Here is a 20000-nt window from a genome sequence, read left to right as displayed (position 1 = left end):
ATGCAACACTTCAGTTCGAGACAGCAGAATGTCTGGTAGTGAAAAACGAGCAGAGCTGCAAGTGCTGGGGGGCCCGATCAGGAATAAATTCAAGGTGCACTAATAACACAGACGTCTCACGAGGCTCCGACCCGTTTGACACATAAGGTCAGGTCACGTCTTAACTGGCAGCCGCGGTCGTCACGGGCTCCTGAAGTGACGCAAGCCGTGTCTTTCAGACCTGACCTGGAGTCAGATCAGCCCTGGTCCTAACAGCTTCAAAGGAGGCGCAAGAGCGCCACTGTGACCTCGCCCGACTCTAACGGACAGCGAGAAGACGTCAGGATCAAGATTTGCAGATAGCGGCTCTCAAATTCAAGCGTGTCCAGGAAGCGAAGGGTTAAAATGGGAGGGACGGGACCACGGATCTGCGTCAGATAAACACAGCTATAAAAAAAATGCCTCTCCAAACAGCATTCTTTAACCTTAGGTTTGGTGGCATGTCTAAACACACCGTGTGAAAGACACAAACATCTGTTTTTACAGGATTTATGAGCGACCACTAAACGTTTGACTTGCAATTTCACAGCACCGTAAAAAAAAAGTACTGACAAAAAAAAATATCAACAATTTAAGAGCCAGAAAGGAAATTCAAGAATAATTAGTACATGTACATATATCTGACGTCGGACAAATCACAAAACCACGAGGCAACAAGTTATTCTCGCCACACCATAGCTTGACGTTCATCCACGTTTTGAAGGACAGTCTGGTAACTTATATGTTACTTATATTGTGCGATCACAATACTGGCTTTTGCTACATTCATTCATTCATTCAGTTATCTTCAGCTTTATCCTGGTCAAGGTGGCGGGAATATGGAGCGTATCCCAGGAACACCGGGAGCGATTTGGGAACGCACTCAGTCAGCATGCGCACACACATTCAAACACTCATTCACACCTAGCGGCAATTTAACGTAGACAATTCACCTGTTCCTGGGAGGTGGGAGGAAACCCGAGAGCCTGGAGAAAACCCATGCGAAACGCCACACGAGCGCAGGATCAAACCGGTGAACATTCATTGCTTGATCAGAAGCGACAAATATTTTCACTGCTTTATTAAAGGGATCCCTAGTGGACTGGTGGCGCGGGTTCAATTGGAAAACGGTCAGCACTTATTTAGCGCTTTTTTTAACCTTAGTGGGTCCAAAGCGCTTTACACTGCGTCTCATTCACGCACACACACTCGCACACCAATGGTAGCAGAGCTGCCATGCAAGGCGCTCACTTGCCATCGGGAGCAACTTGGGGTTCAGCGTCTTGCCCAAAGACGCTTCGGCATGTGCAGTCACGTGGGCCGGGAATCGAACCTCCGACCCTACGATTAGTGGAGAACCCGCTCTAGCGCCTGAGACACAGCCGCCCGAGTTAGGGAAACAACCCCGGTCCCAGGAGGGTCGCATGAGGCTGTGCACTCTCAGTGAGGAGAGTTGTGTGAGGAAGGGCATCTGGTGGAAAACTTGTACCAGAATCAATATGCGGCCGGGCGATCTGCTGTGGCGACCCTGAAACCGGAGCAGACGAAAGACGGAGAAATATATATATATATATGTCATTGAAGACCACAAGTGAACATCATAACTCACGTTTTCTTTTGTGTGTGCTGAGCAGACTTACCCAGATATCTGAGATTATCTGACTTTAGTGAGCATGGGGCTGGGAAATGAAAGGTCATGAGGGGGGAGATAAAACGGCCAGAAAACAAAACAAAACAAATTCAAGTGCTACCGTGTCACAAACGGGACACACGGACATTATCGTATTCACGCTTTCATCAGCAGGACTACCCCAGCACTTTCATCATCGTTTGCATGACTGGCAATGCCAAAAGCTAGTCTTAATGGCTGTGTGTGTGTGTGTGTGTGTGTGTGTGTGTGTGTGTGTGTGTGTGCATTCTGTGGGTTACCTTTGCAGTTTTACAGCCTCGTAACAGACATCTCAGAGAGTTCACTTATTAATAAGCACATACCTCCCGTCAGTAGTTGAGAAGAGATAACGCACGCCAGTCTTCATGTGAATATGAAAGCGCACTCTGGGCTTTTTACAGATAGACAAATGGAACTGCTGGCATTTAGTTTAGAAAAAAAAAAAAAAAACATTCAGTCTTTGTACTTAAGGAACTGGAGGGGGAGAGCAAATGCCACGTCGCAGTAGGCTACATTTTCAGAGTGCGGAATTAGTGTTAGATCTGTAACACACACACACACACACACACACACACACTTCAGTGCACTTCACCGACACAGTGATGCTTAAACTACTGCCACTAAAGCACAAAGTGGTCTTAAACAAACAACAAACACAGAGGAGAAGCATGAGTCTGTAGCCAGTACACACACACACACACACACACACACACACACACACACACACACACACTATACTGACAAATTCTAATTCAATCTTTTTCCTCGTGCATCACATCCAAATGAGAATCCTGATCATTTTTAATTCCACAGTTGTTTTTTTTTTCTTTACTCCAGTGAAATATGGCATTGTTTAAATATCATTTTAGTAGTGTTCTTGTAGGTCCTGCTCGGTGCTAAATTTAGCCCGTCCCCCACGGAGTCTGACTGAGCCGCCGCTTTCCCGCTCTCCTCTCCCATTTCAGGGAAGGAGAAAAGGAGAAAAGGAGGGAGGTGGAGGGTCACTGCAGCCTCAAGGAGCACACTTTTCTATTTCCAGCGTCCTCTCGCTTCACCTCTCAGAATGAACGCTGTGTTCTGTCTGGGTCACTGTCTGTTTACCTGTGTCCTCTCTCCCCCTGTTCTATCTTATATCACACTCACACACACACACACACACACACGCACAACAGTGCAATATCTTTGGCAATTATTAAAATGTCGCAACAGTCTGTGTTTTACAGCGAGACGTACAATCTGTTTTTTATTAACTCTTAACTTTTTATTTTAATACACTATCAGTGCTTGATTGTTTTCATTTCAGGAGCGTTTACATTTTGTTAGGAAGTGCACTTGATTAAAATGAGTGTAAAAGGTGCTCTCTGTGGTTCCTTTTCTTTGAGGTTTCCTCGTACAGTTTGATTTTCATCAATAAGGAAGTGCGTGTGGATTGTCATCCAGTCTGAAATCTCGTGATCTGATGTTTTTGCCAGACGGCCCAACCCTGCTTTAGCGTGTTAAACACTGTAAGGTACCCTCATGTACGTGTGTCTGGGAAGACCGCGCTGCTGTGGGGTGGTGTTACCTGCAGGAAAAGGGGGGTGTTGGGGGGGTGGGGGGGGGGTGTCTTCCTCTGTCTGAGCTGCTGATGTGAAAATGACAGCGCAGTTTATAAGCTGCTTCCTGCTCACAGAAGCCTGAGCAGAGGCGTGTAATGGCGGAGTTTCTGTTACAGGCCACACACAGATTACAGGCCATCACCTGGAGCCAGGCCAACTATCACACAAACACACACACACACACACACACACACACCTGACTCGTCGATTCCCACAGAGCAAGAGAGCACCTATACTTACAGCTGCACGATTACAGCTCGAATTGTGATTTTGTCACAATAACTTTTCAGATATGTAAACAACCGGGCTTGAAACACATAAATGTGTTGAAATAAATACAGTCGGAGAAGCAGACAGCACTGTGAGTGCTTCATTTAAAAACGCGTGAATGAGGAACTTGTGACTCACCAGCGTCAATAACAACTAAATAATTAGAACTTTAGATTAGACTTCACGCAAGTCTAATCGTTAGTGAAAAGGACAAACAATCCTGATCTTAATTTAAAAAAAAAAAAAGCACGCAGCCCTAGTTTATAATACGATACTGAGATTCTTAGTTTTGAAACATAACCATACACAGTGTAAGCTGCCTTAGCTGTTATTTTCATGAATTAATCACAATGAACTCAAATGATTCATCACGAGGCTCTTCATACTGAGAGAGAGAGAGAGAGAGAGAGAGAGAGAGAGAGAGAGAAAGGGGGAGAGAGAGTTAGAGAGAGAAAGTGCAAGGGAGGGAGAGAGAGAGAGGGGTAGAGAGAGAGAGAGGGAGATTGAGGGAGAGCGAGAGAGGGATGGAGAGCAAGAGAGGGGGTAGAGAGGGAGCAATAGAGAGAGGTAGAGAGGGGGAGATAGAGAGGTACAGACAGGGAGAGATAGAGAGAGGTAGAGAGAGGGAGAGCGGTAGAGAGGTAGAGAGAGAGAAAGAGAGAGAGGTAGAGAGAGGGTAGAGATAGAGAGGTAGAGAGGGAGGGAGAGCGAGAGAGGGAGAAAGGGGTAGAGAGGGAGAGGTAGAGAGAAGTAGAGAGATAGAGAGGTAGAGAGTGGTAGAGAGAAAGAGATGGAGAGAAAGGGGGAGATAGAAAGGGGGAGAGAAAGAGAGTTGGAGAGGGGGAGAGAGAGGTAGAGACAGGTACAGAGAGAGAGAGGTAGAGAGAGAGGGGTAGAGTGAGAGAGGGAGGAGAGCGAGAGAGGGAGAGAGAGAGAGAGGGGAGTGGAGAGCGATATAGAGAGGGAGAGAGGTAGAGAGGTAGAGAGAGAGGGGGAGAGAGGTAGAGAGAGGGAGGTAGAGAGAGAGAGGTAGAGAGAGGAAGAGAGGGAGAGAGGTAGAGAGAGAGGTAGAGAGAGCGGTAGAGAGAGAGGGATAGAGGTAGAGAGGTAGAGAGAGAGGTAGAGAGAGGAAGAGAGGTAGAGAGAGAGCGGTAGAGAGAGAGAGAGGAAGAGAGGTAGAGAGAGAGCGGTAGAGAGAGAGAGGGAGAGAGGTAGAGAGAGAGCGGTAGAGAGAGAGAGAGGAAGAGAGGTAGAGAGAGAGCGGTAGAGAGAGAGAGGGAGAGAGGTAGAGAGAGAGCGGTAGAGAGAGGAAGAGAGGTAGAGAGAGAGAGGAAGAGAGGTAGAGAGAGAGCGGTAGAGAGAGAGAGGGAGAGAGGTAGAGAGAGAGCGGTAGAGAGAGAGAGGGAGAGAGGTAGAGAGAGCGGTAGAGAGAGGAAGAGAGGTAGAGAGAGCGGTAGAGAGAGAGAGGAAGAGAGGTAGAGAGAGCGGTAGAGAGAGAGAGGGAGAGAGGTAGAGAGAGAGCGGTAGAGAGAGAGAGGGAGAGAGGTAGAGAGAGAGCGGTAGAGAGAGAGAGGGAGAGAGGTAGAGAGAGAGGTAGAGAGAGGAAGAGAGGTAGAGAGAGCGGTAGAGAGAGAGAGGAAGAGAGGTAGAGAGAGAGCGGTAGAGAGAGAGAGGGAGAGAGGTAGAGAGAGAGGTAGAGAGAGGGAGAGAGGTAGAGAGAGAGCGGTAGAGAGAGAGAGGGAGAGAGGTAGAGAGAGAGGTAGAGAGAGGGAGAGAGGTAGAGAGAGCGGTAGAGAGAGAGAGGAAGAGAGGTAGAGAGAGAGCGGTAGAGAGAGAGAGGAAGAGAGGTAGAGAGAGAGCGGTAGAGAGAGAGAGAGGAAGAGAGGTAGAGAGAGAGCGGTGGAGAGAGAGAGGGAGAGAGGTAGAGAGGTAGAGAGAGAGAGGTAGAGAGAAAGAGATGGAGAGAAAGGGGGAGATAGAAAGGGGGAGAGAAAGAGAGTTGGAGAGGGGGAGAGAGAGGTAGAGACAGGTACAGAGAGAGAGAGGTAGAGAGAGAGGGGTAGAGTGAGAGAGGGAGGAGAGCGAGAGAGGGAGAGAGAGAGAGAGGGGAGTGGAGAGCGATATAGAGAGGGAGAGAGGTAGAGAGGTAGAGAGAGAGGGGGAGAGAGGTAGAGAGAGGGAGGTAGAGAGAGAGAGGTAGAGAGAGGAAGAGAGGGAGAGAGGTAGAGAGGTAGAGAGAGAGGTAGAGAGAGCGGTAGAGAGAGAGGGATAGAGGTAGAGAGGTAGAGAGAGGTAGAGAGAGAGGTAGAGAGAGAGAGCGGTAGAGAGAGAGAAAGAGGGAGAGAGGTAGAGAGAGGGAGGGAGCGAGGTAGAGAGAGGGAGAGGGAGAGAGGTAGAGAGAGGGATAGGGAGAGAGGTAGAGAGAGGTAGAGAGAGGGAGGGAGAGAGGTAGAGAGAGAGGTAGAGAGAGGGAGAGGGAGAGAGGTAGAGAGAGGGAGAGGGAGAGAGGTAGAGAGAGGTAGAGAGAGGGAGAGGGAGAGAGAGGGAGAGGGAGAGGGAGAGAGGTAGAGAGAGGTAGAGAGAGGGAGGGTGAGAGGTAGAGAGAGGGAGAGGGAGAGAGGTAGAGAGAGGTAGAGAGAGGGAGGGAGAGAGGTAGAGAGAGGGAGGGAGAGAGGTAGAGAGAGAGGTAGAGAGAGGGAGAGAGGTAGAGAGAGGGAGGGAGAGAGGTAGAGAGAGGGAGGGAGAGAGGTAGAGAGAGAGGTAGAGAGAGGGAGAGAGGTAGAGAGAGGGAGGGAGAGAGGTAGAGAGAGGGAGGGAGAGAGGTAGAGAGAGAGGTAGAGAGAGGGAGAGAGGTAGAGAGAGGGAGGGAGAGAGGTAGAGAGAGGGAGGGAGAGAGGTAGAGAGAGAGGTAGAGAGAGGGAGAGAGGTAGAGAGAGGTAGAGAGAGGGAGGGAGAGAGGTAGAGAGAGAGGTAGAGAGAGGGAGAGAGGTAGAGAGAGGTAGAGAGAGGGAGGGAGAGAGGTAGAGAGAGAGGTAGAGAGAGGGAGAGAGGTAGAGAGAGGTAGAGAGAGGGAGGGAGAGAGGTAGAGAGAGGGAGGGAGAGAGGTAGAGAGAGAGGTAGAGAGAGGGAGAGGGAGAGAGGTAGAGAGAGGGAGAGGTAGAGAGAGGGAGAGGTAGAGAGAGGTAGAGAGAGGGAGGGAGAGAGGTAGAGAGAGGGAGGGAGAGAGGTAGAGAGAGAGGTAGAGAGAGGGAGAGGGAGAGAGGTAGAGAGAGGGAGAGGTAGAGAGAGGGAGAGGTAGAGAGAGGTAGAGAGAGGGAGGGAGAGAGGTAGAGAGAGGTAGAGAGTATTCTGAATCTGCTAGTCTGCGGAGACTATGATCAGTAAACCGTGTCCTGCTCTGCTCTGTGTTCAGGGAGACTGAGTAATGGTGGAACAGATCAGTAGGTTTCCAGACTGAACAGGGGCTGAATTTGGATTTGTGGCGTAACGATATTCCGTCAGACTGAAGATATTTGAACACACTTCCTTATGACAGAATCCATACGGCCTTTCTGTGGAACAATGATGTCATGTGCAGAGGACCCTCCCCGTCTCCACGTTCCCTCAGGCCTTCCTTCACTCGTCATCTTCCCACAGACTTCCACCACAGTTTCCACCAGCTCGGCCCGTGACGCTGGCTTCACCGCCGTCAGCCTGCGTCTGTTCACTGCTTCACTGAGCGAAATCGATATCCTCATCACAACACTGTCATCGAGGAAAACTTCCTCATGATCAAAATCGAGACGCTTTTAATCCCAGCACTACCCTGTACCCTGTGTGTGTGTGTACATTACATGGCAAAAAGTGTGTGGACACCTGACAATCATCCCATTCCAGACGCAGTCCCTCTTCACTGTTTCAAAAACCCTCAGTCTTCTGGGAAGCCTTTACACTAGATGTTGGAGCGTTAGTGAGGTCAGGCGCTGGGGTTGGGCGAGGAGGTCTGGCGCTCAGTCGGCGTTCCAGTTCATCTCAAAGGTGTTCAGTGGGGTTGAGGTCAGGGCTCTGTGCAGGACACTCGAGTTCTTCCACTCCAGCCTTCTCAAGCCATGTCTTCGCGGAGCTCGAGTGTGCACAGGGGCGTGGTCATGCTGGAACAGGTTTAGTTCCGGTGAAGGGAAATCCTAAACAACTCTGTATCTCATACTTTGTGCCAACAGTTTGGTGAAGACCCAGTTACGGGTATGAAGACCGGCCGACATTCTTTTGGACATGTAGTGCATACTGTTTTGCTTGATCCGATAGTTAGAAGTTACAGTTCATTATAGTGAAAGGTCTACCCGGGGATGGTCTGAGACACAGATTGTCCTCTGGCAGAATAAAGGGATGGTGATCTTCCTCCCCCACACTCCTCCACTCCACCTGCCCACACCTGAGAAAAGGCACTCCATTCATTCTTCAGGTTCTCTCTCTGCTATCACAAGTAGATGAACTACAGCAGCAGGAGGAGTATCAGGAGCCGTGGGCAGAACAGAAACATTAGAGAGTAGCTGAGTCACAGATGGCTGAAAAGATGAAGAAACGATCAGAGACGCAGCAGCTAGGTTTCAAGTCTGAGCAGAGTAAACTGCGTTTCTTACTACAGCCTCTCTTTTGGGACGATCTGAGGGCATTAAAACCTTCTCACAAGTGTGACTCACCTCCTCCAGCTTGCGGGATGTTCGGAGTTTTACCAGGGCATATGAATACGTGTGTGTGTGTGTGTGTGTGTGCGCACATCACCACACGTGTGGCACTCAGCCAGTGGCGTCACAATCTCTTGCCACCTGCTTGACAGATTTATATCATGCCTTCTGGCATTGTAGAGCAACTCCGTGACTGGATCAGGTGCTCCTGTTCTGTAACTATATGTTTATATGATGTGTGTAATGCGTCATCAGAGTGTACCTGTGCCTCACAGCAGCGACAGCTGACAGGAAATGCAGTCCAAGTGATAACGTGTCTGTGTAAAGAACCCGATCATTGAGAGGAAGACGAAAGCAGAGGCCAAGCTTAGCGTTTCCTCATCATCTCCAGTGCGCTTCAGATTTACAACCTACATGCACAGAACAATCCTACACCATTTCCTGTAAGGTGGACGGCACCAGCGCGTCCGTCATGCCTGGGTTTAAAGAGTAGCGTATTTCCATGATTGCTCCCGTTTTAAATGTTCTAGGAGTGTGTTTGGAGAGAGGTAGAGCGGCGTGCCGGGCAGACGCATGCCGCCATGTCCGGTTGATCCATGTGCAGTTCATCAGGATCGCTCGGTACATGGAAAAGGAACATGTAAAGGAATACCGAGCCTTCAAAAATCAGTTCATTAAAACACCATCCACTGTGATATTACCAGATCCCAATTCATGCTTGAAGTGTGTGTTCGGTTGCACCACGTGATGGCTGAAGCGTGTGTTCGGTTGCACCACGTGATGGCTGAAGTGTGTGTTCGGTTGCACCACGTGTTGGCTGAAGTGTGTGTTCGGTTGCACCACGTGATGGCTGAAGCGTGTGTTCGGTTGCACCACGTGATGGCTGAAGCGTGTGTTCGGTTGCACCACGTGATGGCTGAAGCGTGTGTTCGGTTGCACCACGTGTTGGCTGAAGCGTGTGTTCGGTTGCACCACGTGATGGCTGAAGCGTGTGTTCGGTTGCACCACGTGATGGCTGAAGCGTGTGTTCGGTTGCACCACGTGTTGGCTGAAGCGTGTGTTCGGTTGCACCACGTGATGGCTGAAGCGTGTGTTCGGTTGCACCACGTGTTGGCTGAAGCGTGTGTTCGGTTGCACCACGTGATGGCTGAAGCGTGTGTTCGGTTGCACCACGTGTTGGCTGAAGCGTGTGTTCGGTTGCACCACGTGTTGGCTGAAGCGTGTGTTCGGTTGCACCACGTGATGGCTGAAGCGTGTGTTCGGTTGCACCACGTGATGGCTGAAGCGTGTGTTCGGTTGCACCACGTGATGGCTGAAGCGTGTGTTCGGTTGCACCACGTGTTGGCTGAAGCGTGTGTTCGGTTGCACCACGTGATGGCTGAAGTGTGTATTCGGTTGCGCCACGTGATGGAATCTGACATTTCAAAGATTACATTAGTATGACACCAGAGAAGTTTTTAATCGATGCAGGAGCGCGGTCTTATTACACGCGGTGTAAATGAACAGCCCGTAGTCCGCTGACTTCACATGATAAACTGCAATAACTATTTGTAAATAACTGGGATACACAGTCACAATGATCATCTCAGTCATTACGCATTTCCAGGTGCGAATAGCCAAAGAAAACTCAAAGTCGACGATTGACATAGGATATAAACAAACTAATATTAATGTGAGAAATCATTTCGAAGTTTAAAAAGTCTCTGTAGGACTAATTGCGCTGACGCAACAGAAACCAGGAACAGTTGCTTAATGAGAAGCTCATTAAGAAGCTTAAACCTTAGACTTGGCAACAAAACTGCTTTCCAAATGATAACAGTACAACATTTCTATCCAGCGTAGCCAAGGGAACAGATGTGTGCAAATAAGAAGGTGAGCAGGTTCAAATCCCCTGTGTGATTGAGGTAAGAAACACGTGTGCATCTGTGTACATGCCTATTCATACACACACACACACACACACACACACACACACACAAGCCTTCACTCTGAATCCAAATCATTCTCCATCCTGAAGCGTCATTCAGTCCAAGGCCAATACAAGGACAGTTATTTAGCATGAAAGGAATGACACTCTGATGCTCTGATCTGCTCCCCGACTAAATCAAGGTTATTTCAGTAGCTCTCACTAACCTCGCTCTAGAAAAAGGGGATTTAGATCAGTCGCTATGAGCCATGTTGCAAACCATCACTAATGATCGGACTAAGCCTTGATTTTATCCGCATCACACTGTGTCTTGTTAAACAAGGCTGTGGTATCCTTCCAGACACTTTCTTTTCCCAGCACAACCACAAAAACTGGAGAAATTTTGTGGAGATTATTTGGTTGTTTGTAATTTGCTCTTGTGCCAGATTTGTGGGAACTCCTTAAGCACAGAGTTTTAAATATACACAGTAGGAAGCACGGGCTTGTGTGATACTGATTTGTCCCTGCTAATTATTCATCATTTTGACAAATCGTGATCACCGTTTTCATCGACCACAACTGATCAAACACGGGAGAAGGAACGCCGCACAACACAAGAAAACAAAAAAACAGTGTATAGAGGGTATGCATGTGACGCCACGGTCACGCCCACTGAGCGGCAAAAAGACTGAGCGGCAGCCTTAGCGTACAGCGTGAACTCCACGAAAACAGAAAAAAAACGCATCTAAAATGGGGAAAAAGCTGTCGTGAGATCGACGGTGCTAACAGATTCAACAAGAATTCAGAGCTATCTTTTCACAGAGTGTCAAACAACCATTCAGTCCTTTTCACTAAGTCGAGCAGTGTACGTGTAAGTTCTTTTGGCACGTGGTATTCATGTTGTACAATGATGAATAATTTGCTAAATATTTCTTTTCCCACTGATGAATAACGGGGGCGCATTCATTCTCTGACACAAATATATATCGTTAGTACGTGGAAGCAGCGTTCGCTACAAACAAACTCGGACTAGCTAGATTACGGTTTACCGGATGAAATTATATAATAAAATAAAACTATTTGTACATACCTGTCCACATAGAACCAGAATGTTTATTTGTGTTCTTATCGCTTTAATTTCTCCAGCAAATCCCGCCTTGAAGTAGGACCAAGCGTCAAGGCTTTTGTATGCCTTCAGGCTTCGCTTAGTGTATTTCCCCGGCCTCGAAATCAGGTACATATAAATGTCGGGAAAATTTCTGGCCTCATGCCAATGTCCACGGACCACAGGTTCTTGGACAAGCTGTAAGGGGCACTGTCGAGTCCAACTGCCTTTAATTTAACCTGATAATCGTTAGTTATGCCAGCGTTTTCTCAGCTTCCCCTATTAAAACCAGCCATTTTGTAGGATGTTTTTCCACTCAGTCCGGCCGAGTGGGCGTGTTTCAGTAGGAAAGTGACATCAACGCATACCCTCTACACCCTCTACCCTCACTTTCGAATCATCATCATCCCCATTACCATTATTTGTAGTGTTAGATCATGTGTTAAATTTGACACTGTTTCTAGGTCAAAATCTTTAGCCTTGTTTCTCTTTCAAAACTGAAAGAGCCACTTTTGACCATTTTCAGACAAAAACTTTTTTTTTTTAAGGCATCCTTAATAAATATAGTAAACTGATGATAAATATACACTTGTCTAACATTGTTTAAACTTGTTTAAGGATAAGAAAGTAGGAAATGAGAGGTTTGAGGATGATTTTAAATAACGCACTGGAATTTTGACTAATCATATTATAATCCTATAATGAACTTTACATGTTCGTACAACAGAAATCACTGAAAGGGAAAATTGCGTTGCTTTCTGAAGCAGAGACAGCATTAATCAGCGGCAATGGTTCATACGAGTTTCTATTATGATGTGCGCTCATATATATATATATATATATATATATATATATATATATATATATATATATATATATATATATATAGTACAGGTATTTTGTATATCTTGCGTAGTGTTTTATAACATGCAGGTTTCCTTCAGTTTCCTCCCACCTCCTACAAACAAGCCTGAGCATGCACTGGCTACGCTATATCGCTCTGAGTGGAGGCAGGGACGTAGACGAGTGGCGGTTTGTGAATGGAGGGTGGAGGCAGAAACAGCAAGTTGTGAGGAGCTACACCTGTGTGGGATTTTTCTATCAGGTGTTGTGTGTTTCAGTGAACAGAAGCATGGATGAAGAGGGGAGTGTGTGGTTGTGTTCAAAATCGTGTACCGTGACAGTACCTACTGCGTTCGATTCAGGACCTACTACTCGACCATTGATACAGAACGTACCGATCAGTACAAGTGTGTAGCATCTCCACAGTTCGGACGTACTACATCCGCCGTGTTGGCACGGTCGTGTGACTTAACTTAAAAAGATTCGACGCGCTGCCTTCCGCCATTTTTGACAGCTCTTCCACGCCAGTCCCGTTGCCTTACGACAGAGGGTGTCCAATCTTATCTGCAAAAGGCCGGTGTGGGTGCAGGTTTTCATTCCGACCAGGCAGAAGCCACAACTGATTCTACCTGTTTAATCAGTTGCTCTTGGCTTTAAATAGACTCAGGTGTGGAATGAAAACCTGCACCCACACCGGCCCTTTCCGGATAAGATTGGACACCCCTGTCTTATGGGACAGCACGGTATCCACTGGTTCCCTACTGCAGAACCCCGGCGGTAGCAGAAGGTCAGCCAGGTATTTCTCGCCTACTGTTTTATGAACACTGAGAATTCGGACATATTGCTCCTTTGCCGTACTGCTTTTCGCCTACGGTATAGTAGGGGAGTAGGGATATTCGGACAGCCTGGGTGTGTATGGGCATATGTGCAGAGTGAAATAAAAATCACTGAAAATTGAAGGTACGGGCAAATAAAATAAAGAGCCCCTTTGAGTTGTCCCAAGCTTGCCTACCGTGTCCTAATTTCCGTCCCCCACCCATAAAAGTGTCACAATCTTACATTTATGGCATTTTGGCAGACACCCTTATCCAGAGCGACTTACATTTATCTCATTTATACAACTGAGCAACTGAAGGTTAAGAGCCTTTCCCAAGGGCCCAGCAGTGGCAGCTTGGCAGTGCTAGACTTGAACTCCTGACCTTCTGATCAGTAACCCAGAGCCTTTAACCACCGAGCCACCACTGCCAAACGTCTTAGGTGTGAATGATGCCCTGATGCATCTCATCATGCCCAGTAACCATCACCAATCGAGGACACGCATTGAATTCTTGTATAGTGAGGTAGTCCTGATAAACAACACGTCCAGGGAATCCAGGAAGGATCTGAGAAAGGTTTTCGCTGCTCTGCTCAGAAATCCAACCGCAGACTAATAAGTTCTGTACAGAACTACATAGAATTTACGACATACAACACTCTTTATTTTTCCATACAGCAGCTTCCCAACAGATCTTTACATCGTCCAACTTGTGAGCACCGCAATAGATGAAATCTATCGTCCCAGCGCTATCAGCACTCACTCTACACCTACCTGGTGTTCCTGGGAAGATCTCCGGGTCCACTGGCACCATGAACAAGATGAAGAGCTTACTGAACGAACTGAAGATAATGTATGTGGATGAGGATGAAGTGTGCCCTAAATTATATGCATTCGTTTCACACCTTTTTTCCCCCTACAAGAAGCAGGAAGGATCATTTGGCCAAAAGGTATAAGAGCGGGTTGTGAAATACTGCGATTAAAAAGGTGATTAAAACTACGACACGCGATCTTAAACAGGTTCTCTCGAGTGTTTGCTGTTGAACGTGTAAACACGATAAAAATTCAAGCCGTATTTGAACAGTTCAACTGACTCCGAAAGCCGTGGTCTACAGTAAACACAGGAGCAGCGGTAGAGAGAAGAAGAGGGACGGTGCTGCTGGAGTGACCAGGCTCTAAATGGCTACAGACAGGTGGGTGACAGTAAAGAGCTGTGATCGATGAAGGTGTCGCTTCCACGCATCACGCTGCTGACACTGACAAAAAGCCTGTTGCCATCAACATGCCATCGCTCTCTGATAAACTACCCACAGTCTCGAGGGGGGAAAAAACTCTCTCAGCCTGTCCTCCTTTAACTTCAGTATCATTCAGTGATGCCTCGAAATAAATGACCTCATCCACTCGTCCTGCACCCACTGACTTTAGAGACGATCTAGAAATCTCGGCGCTCTCAAAACAAAACCAAAACATAAAACTAACCATCGTGTGTTTGTGCACGGATAAGTAGGACGACATGACGAACTTATTCAGTTTGCAAATCCAGCTGGTGCACAAATACAAAAGTGCAATAATAAAAAAAATTTAAAAAAAACGATATACACAATGCTTCACAGAAGTTTTTCATAAACTGCTAATGTGTGTGATATTTCCAGCCAGTTCCCTGAGTTCAGGCCCCCTAATAACAGGGTTGGGAAAAGTAGGAGCACACACGTTACTCTCACACACACACACACACAGGGACAGAAAGAGAGAGAGAGCGAGAGAGAGAGAGAGAGAGAGAGAGGGCGAGAGAGAGAGAGCGCAAGAAAGAGTGAGAGAGCAACAGCGAGAGACACAGAGTGAGAGAGAGAGAGCGAGAGAGAGACAGAGCAAGAGAGAGAGACAGAGAGAGAGAGAGAGTGAGAGAGAGAAAGACAGAGCGAGAGAGAGAGCGAGAGAAAGACAGAGCGAGAGAGAGAGAAAGAGCGAGCGAGAGAGAAAGAGCGAGCGAGAGACAGCAAGAGACAGAGCGAGAGAGAGAGAAAGAGCGAGCGAGAGAGAAAGAGCGAGCGAGAGAGAAAGAGCGAGTGAGAGACAGCAAGAGACAGAGCGAGAGAGAGAGAAAGAGCGAGCGAGAGAGAAAGAGTGAGCGAGAGAGAGAGCGAGAGAAACAGCGAGAGAGAGCGAGAGAGAGAGACAGAGCGAGAGAGAGAGAGACAGAGCGAGAGAGAGAGAGCGAGCGCGAGAGAGAAAGAGAGAGCACACAGGAGAGAGAAGCAGAATTATAACTACTATTGTTATTGCTGCACAAACCCCTGCGTGCTGCTGTTTACACAGAGCGCTATTTCAGCTAAAAGTAACAAACTCTACTGAGCTTCTTCCACATGTGCAAAAGAAGGACGTCACGTCACCTCACGAGCAGACAAATACACAATACGGATCATTTATCCACTGATGGACGGATCCGAGTGCTGCTCAGCAATCTCATGATTATAGGGCAAAGTTAACGGTTTTGCAGAGCTTAATAGAAGAGAGTGAAAATAGCTCAGCAAATTCTGGGTCATGAAAAAATGTGTCGATGACTTGCATAATTACTAGTGTGACAGTGGAAAAAAAAAAGAAAAAAAAAAAAAAAAAACTGGATCACTCACATTTCAAGCCTGGACCTGAGACAACCCTCTGATACTCAAACCAGATCATCTTCATTCCTTTTAAGCTGTGAGGACTAAAGAGTTGTGTTGATTCTGTATGTCTGTCTGTATCCTCACATAATTCCAGCAGTTTCATCTTCCCCCAAAAATACCACAGCAGGACAGGAGGTGGTGCGTCTGTTTATCCTCACCAGGCTGAATTTCTATACGAGCAGCCGTGGCTCTTCTGTATGAAGTAGGAGATCTCTACTAAACCATCAGACCCCTCCATCATCCTCAACCAGAGCCCTTATTCTACCTGCATACTGGTCCTGTGCAAGCCTGTCCATACAACCACCTTTAACTCCACCCATCCTCATATTACACCACCGCTTCCTTCTTCTCGCTTTTTTTTTTTCCCCCAGTCTTTTTGGCATCCAAAAAAAATCAGCAGCAGAATCAGGATTACAAACAAGTCCCCAAAGACCGGAATGAATCTGCAAACACCTCATCATTTGATCACTCGCTCCAAAATTACAAAACCTACATACAGGCAGATGGCAAATTAAAGGGAAAAAAAATTGTTTTATAACGAGTTTTAAGCCGTTTCTTACACGGTCTTGCGTCCTTGTCGTCATCCACCGCCCGAGTTCAACTCCGATACTCAAAAACGCAAGTACCGAGGACGTGTGAAGTCACCCGGATGTGGTCTTGATATGGAGGATGCATCGGCGCACCGAACCCATAACTGAGTTTTAACGTCTTTTTCATGTCTGTAATCTAAATATGCTTCCAAAAAGAACGATTTTGATACAGGATTCAGACTGATATATACGAGGTTGTTGAAAAGTTGAATTTATGTCCTGTAAAGGTGCGTTCTATGTCCTCCTGTCCTTCAGCGTTGGTTCAACTGAGGTAGCCTGGCAAGACCGGTCTTCATGAGGACGCGAGTCCGTCCTTTGGTCCGTCCTTGAGTCTGTTTCTATTAGAACTGAGAAACAGACTTGAGCGGCGGTCGCACTAGACTTTCGGCATGCGAAATTTCTTTGGAGACCGCTGAGAATATGGGCGGTAACCGGATATGACATCAGACGCCAATGCTAACATATACCATCTCTTCCTGTATCCAGTGGCACCACAATCCAGGCAGGTGTCGATCTTCTACTGGTCACGCGCGATACGAAATCGCAGGTCTGAGTTCAATAAACTCTGGAACGCGGCGGAATGCGAAACAACTTCTCATGAAGCTTGTGTTTCTGGTCTTCAGCTTTTCACATGAAAAGTTTGTTTGTTTATGGAAACTTCGCGTGCTGAAAGTCTAATATGACCACCCCTTTAATGTGTCCGCACAGATTCTACTCTGGAAGTCTCTGAAACTGTACTGGAGGGTGAACCCCGTTCTTCCAAAAGATATTCAATCACTTGGTGTTTTGATAATGGTGATGATGAAGAGTAGGGGTGGGTGATCAACTCAATTCTTGAACTGGTATTTCTACGATACGTGATGTGTGATATATAGCTTTGTGAGCCATTTCAAAGCAATTTTTGCGTTGCATTTTTAAAATGTTGGTTGCCATTTCATTTACGGTCTGCCAAATGTAATGCATGTTTATATATATATATATATATATATATATATACACACACACACACACACACACATATATATATTTTAAACATTTTATTTAAAAAAAATGTTTTTAAATATATTCAACCGAAAAAAGAATAGAAAGCTTATTAAAAAAAAAAAGTGCAAGATTAATCACAATACGTTAACATCACCTGTTTCCCGTCAGTTTGTAATTACTTCATTTTAACAGCACTCTCTAACAGGTCACTCCAACATCTCTCACAGGTCTTCAAAAGGGTTGAGATTTGGTGATTATGAAGGTCATAACATTATTTACATCATGGGGCGGAGTCATCCTGGACGAGACCACGCCCATAAGGAGAGCGTTGGATAACGGACTGATTTACAGTGACTATTCCCTCTAAGAGGACAAGTGGAACCAAACCATGCCAGTAAAATTCCCCAGGCGGCTGGGGTTCAGGTGGTAGAGCGGGTGGTCCACTAATCGTAGGGTTGGCGGTTCGGTTCCCGGCCCACGTGACTCCACATGCCGAAGTGTCCTTGAAAGACAGACACTGAACCCCAAGTTGCTCCCGATGGCAAGTTAGTGCCTTGCATAGCAGCTCTGCTACCATTGGTGTGTGTGTGTGTGTGTGTGTGTGTGTGAGAGAGAATGAGACAGTGAAAAGCGCTTTGGAACCGCTAAGGTTAAAAAAAAAGCGCTATATAAGTGCAGACCGTTTACCATGCAACACCGAAACCATTTTTTCTTTAATGTCACCCATGTGCAGTTCCTGTACTGGATCGAATTTACAAAAAAGTTTGTGAACGTCAGTAGAAGGGAGCTGTGTGTGCACTCAAGCACCAGAGAGCTGGAAATCATTTCTTCTCAAAGATCTTCCCCTGGTTTCCCTCACTGGAAAAGCCTGAGGCCCACAGAAGGAAGCAGGGAGGCTGCAGTAAGTTTTAAATGTAGCGTGGACATCCAGTAAGCAAGAACTCCTCCCACCCAAAAAAAATTTAAAAAAACATTTGAAACCAAAACCAGCCCACAGAGATCCAGGCACATGAATGGAGTGTTTTCCGTTACAAACATTCCTGAGCTTCGGTTAAGCTGAGCTCACGGAAACGGTCGAGTGTGACAGTTATTTTCTAAAAGGGGACGTTGAGAACAGGCTCCTGTGCGGCCTGCAACCGAAAACTTAATCCGGTGCTAAAGAAGGACGAATCCCTGAAAGCTGGAACGCATCAGGAAAGAGTCGAACCTTGTGTGTTTCGTCATTGTAAGATTGAACAGTTACTCCAACAAATCACAAAGAATTTGATGAAGAAATATAACGCTGTGGGAACGTTAACAGTAATTCAAAGAGAGCTTGAAATTTGTGATTAAAAACTAGAGAGTCCCTGTTTAAGTGTGTGTGATTCGATGGGTTTCTAGGTGTTTCAGTCTCGCTGTAGAGTGCTGTAGCACACACTCCGGCTGTAGTTATACTCTGACGAAGGCTTCTGTCGTCTGTTTGAACCGTTATCTCCTGTGACTTTACAATATCAGTAAGTCCTCTGTGTGTGGTGAGCTATTTTTGGTAGTGTGAGGTCAAAGAGTCTTTGATCGGATGGTTGTGTATGCTTATAGCACAACTGTAGGACCTCTGTGTGTGTGGGACAAAGTTCCAGATCTGGGGCACCATCTTTGCAGACCCCACTATTATACATAAGCGTGTTGTATTACTGCATTCTGCTAAAAAGTCGATCGATACTTTGAACCTTGAGCAGAGGCCAGCGAGTCAGATCACAGATTTCCCAACTGCAGCTGTGCGCTAAACCCTAATAAACACATTTCTCCCTGTTAGCTCAAGAGTGGAAATCATCTGGCAGGAGGTGGTGAGAAATTGAGCGCTTCAGCAGCTGAGCCCTTCCTCGCTGACCAATAGCAAGACATTTCAGAGACGCTTACATCATCAGGCAATAATCAGAGCAGGGGATTCGTCAGCCAATTATCACTCCGGCAAATGAAGAGCCATGCAATCAAGTGTGCAGAAGGGTGCCTCTGCATCAGCTGTTATTATATGAGCAGTGGATGTGCAGTTCCTCACCAGGGCTCTACGGTAACAATTTCTTTTAGAAGCACTTGTGTTCCTAATTACAAAAATTCAAGAGCACGGTTGAACTTTTGTTTTTTTTTTTTTATTTTTTTAGAGATGGTAATGTTAATGTGCCACAATATAACGCACAAGTATTCGTGAGGAAACTTGAGCTTGTCGATTATGACAGAATTTAGGAACATAGTGTGAGCCATGGCACATTAATTTACCTTCTGATAAACTAAGTTTTATATTTTCAGTTCATTTTACAGACTGTATGCAAAAAACAACAACTGTTAACTTGTTCCATCTTGTAAACAAATACAATAAACATCAATGTTCAGTGTTTGAAGTCTGCTCCTCTTAAATATATTTAAAGCTACACTATTCGACATTTTCCACTGTCATGGTTCTGGGCTGGAGTCAGTTCCCGAACCGCACGGCGTGTATTGTGTATATATCTGAATAATCTCATATAGGATATGACTGAGTGAGTCATTTACCCGTCAGATGCAAAGCACTTTAGTTTATCGGGATTTTTACAGCCGATACCGAGTTCTTGTCAACTGAAACCGATCCAGATACCAATCTTTTTTTTTTTTTGCTTAAGCTTTAATCAGGAGGTCGGTCATAAACAGTTAAATGTAAGCTCTCTGCTCATGGTCGCTGTTAATTGAATTAAAATAATAGCAAATGAGAAATACTGAAATACTAAATTTAAAGGATATTTGTGTCAGTAATCCAGTACCAATGAATAATCTTAAGAATTAAAACTTCTTTCATGGCTTTTTGAAAGGATGTACGTGCATTATTATGCTATTATATTATTACATCAGTGGCATAAAATGGTTTT

The 20000-nt window shown here is 46.2% G+C and overlaps 1 protein-coding gene across 3 annotated transcripts in view; it reads right to left on the bottom strand.

Moving 5' to 3' along the window:
- trioa (trio Rho guanine nucleotide exchange factor a) overlaps nt 1-20000 on the bottom strand; it is a 129205-nt gene that overhangs the window by 76959 nt on the left and 32246 nt on the right. Inside the window, exon 1 of one of the 3 annotated variants that reach the window (XM_053613015.1) lies at nt 15518-17652. The exons of the other annotated variants lie outside the window; for them this stretch is intronic. The gene's annotated coding sequence lies outside the window, so the exon portion shown is untranslated. Of the gene's footprint in view, nt 1-15517; nt 17653-20000 lie in introns of those variants that run through there. 3 annotated transcript variants of the gene reach the window in all.

This window comes from Ictalurus furcatus, chromosome 24, assembly GCF_023375685.1.
Source record: "Ictalurus furcatus strain D&B chromosome 24, Billie_1.0, whole genome shotgun sequence".
Lineage (NCBI taxonomy): Eukaryota > Metazoa > Chordata > Actinopteri > Siluriformes > Ictaluridae > Ictalurus > Ictalurus furcatus.
Note: the sequence above shows the minus strand (reverse complement) of the source record. Positions and strands in the feature narration are given on the sequence as shown.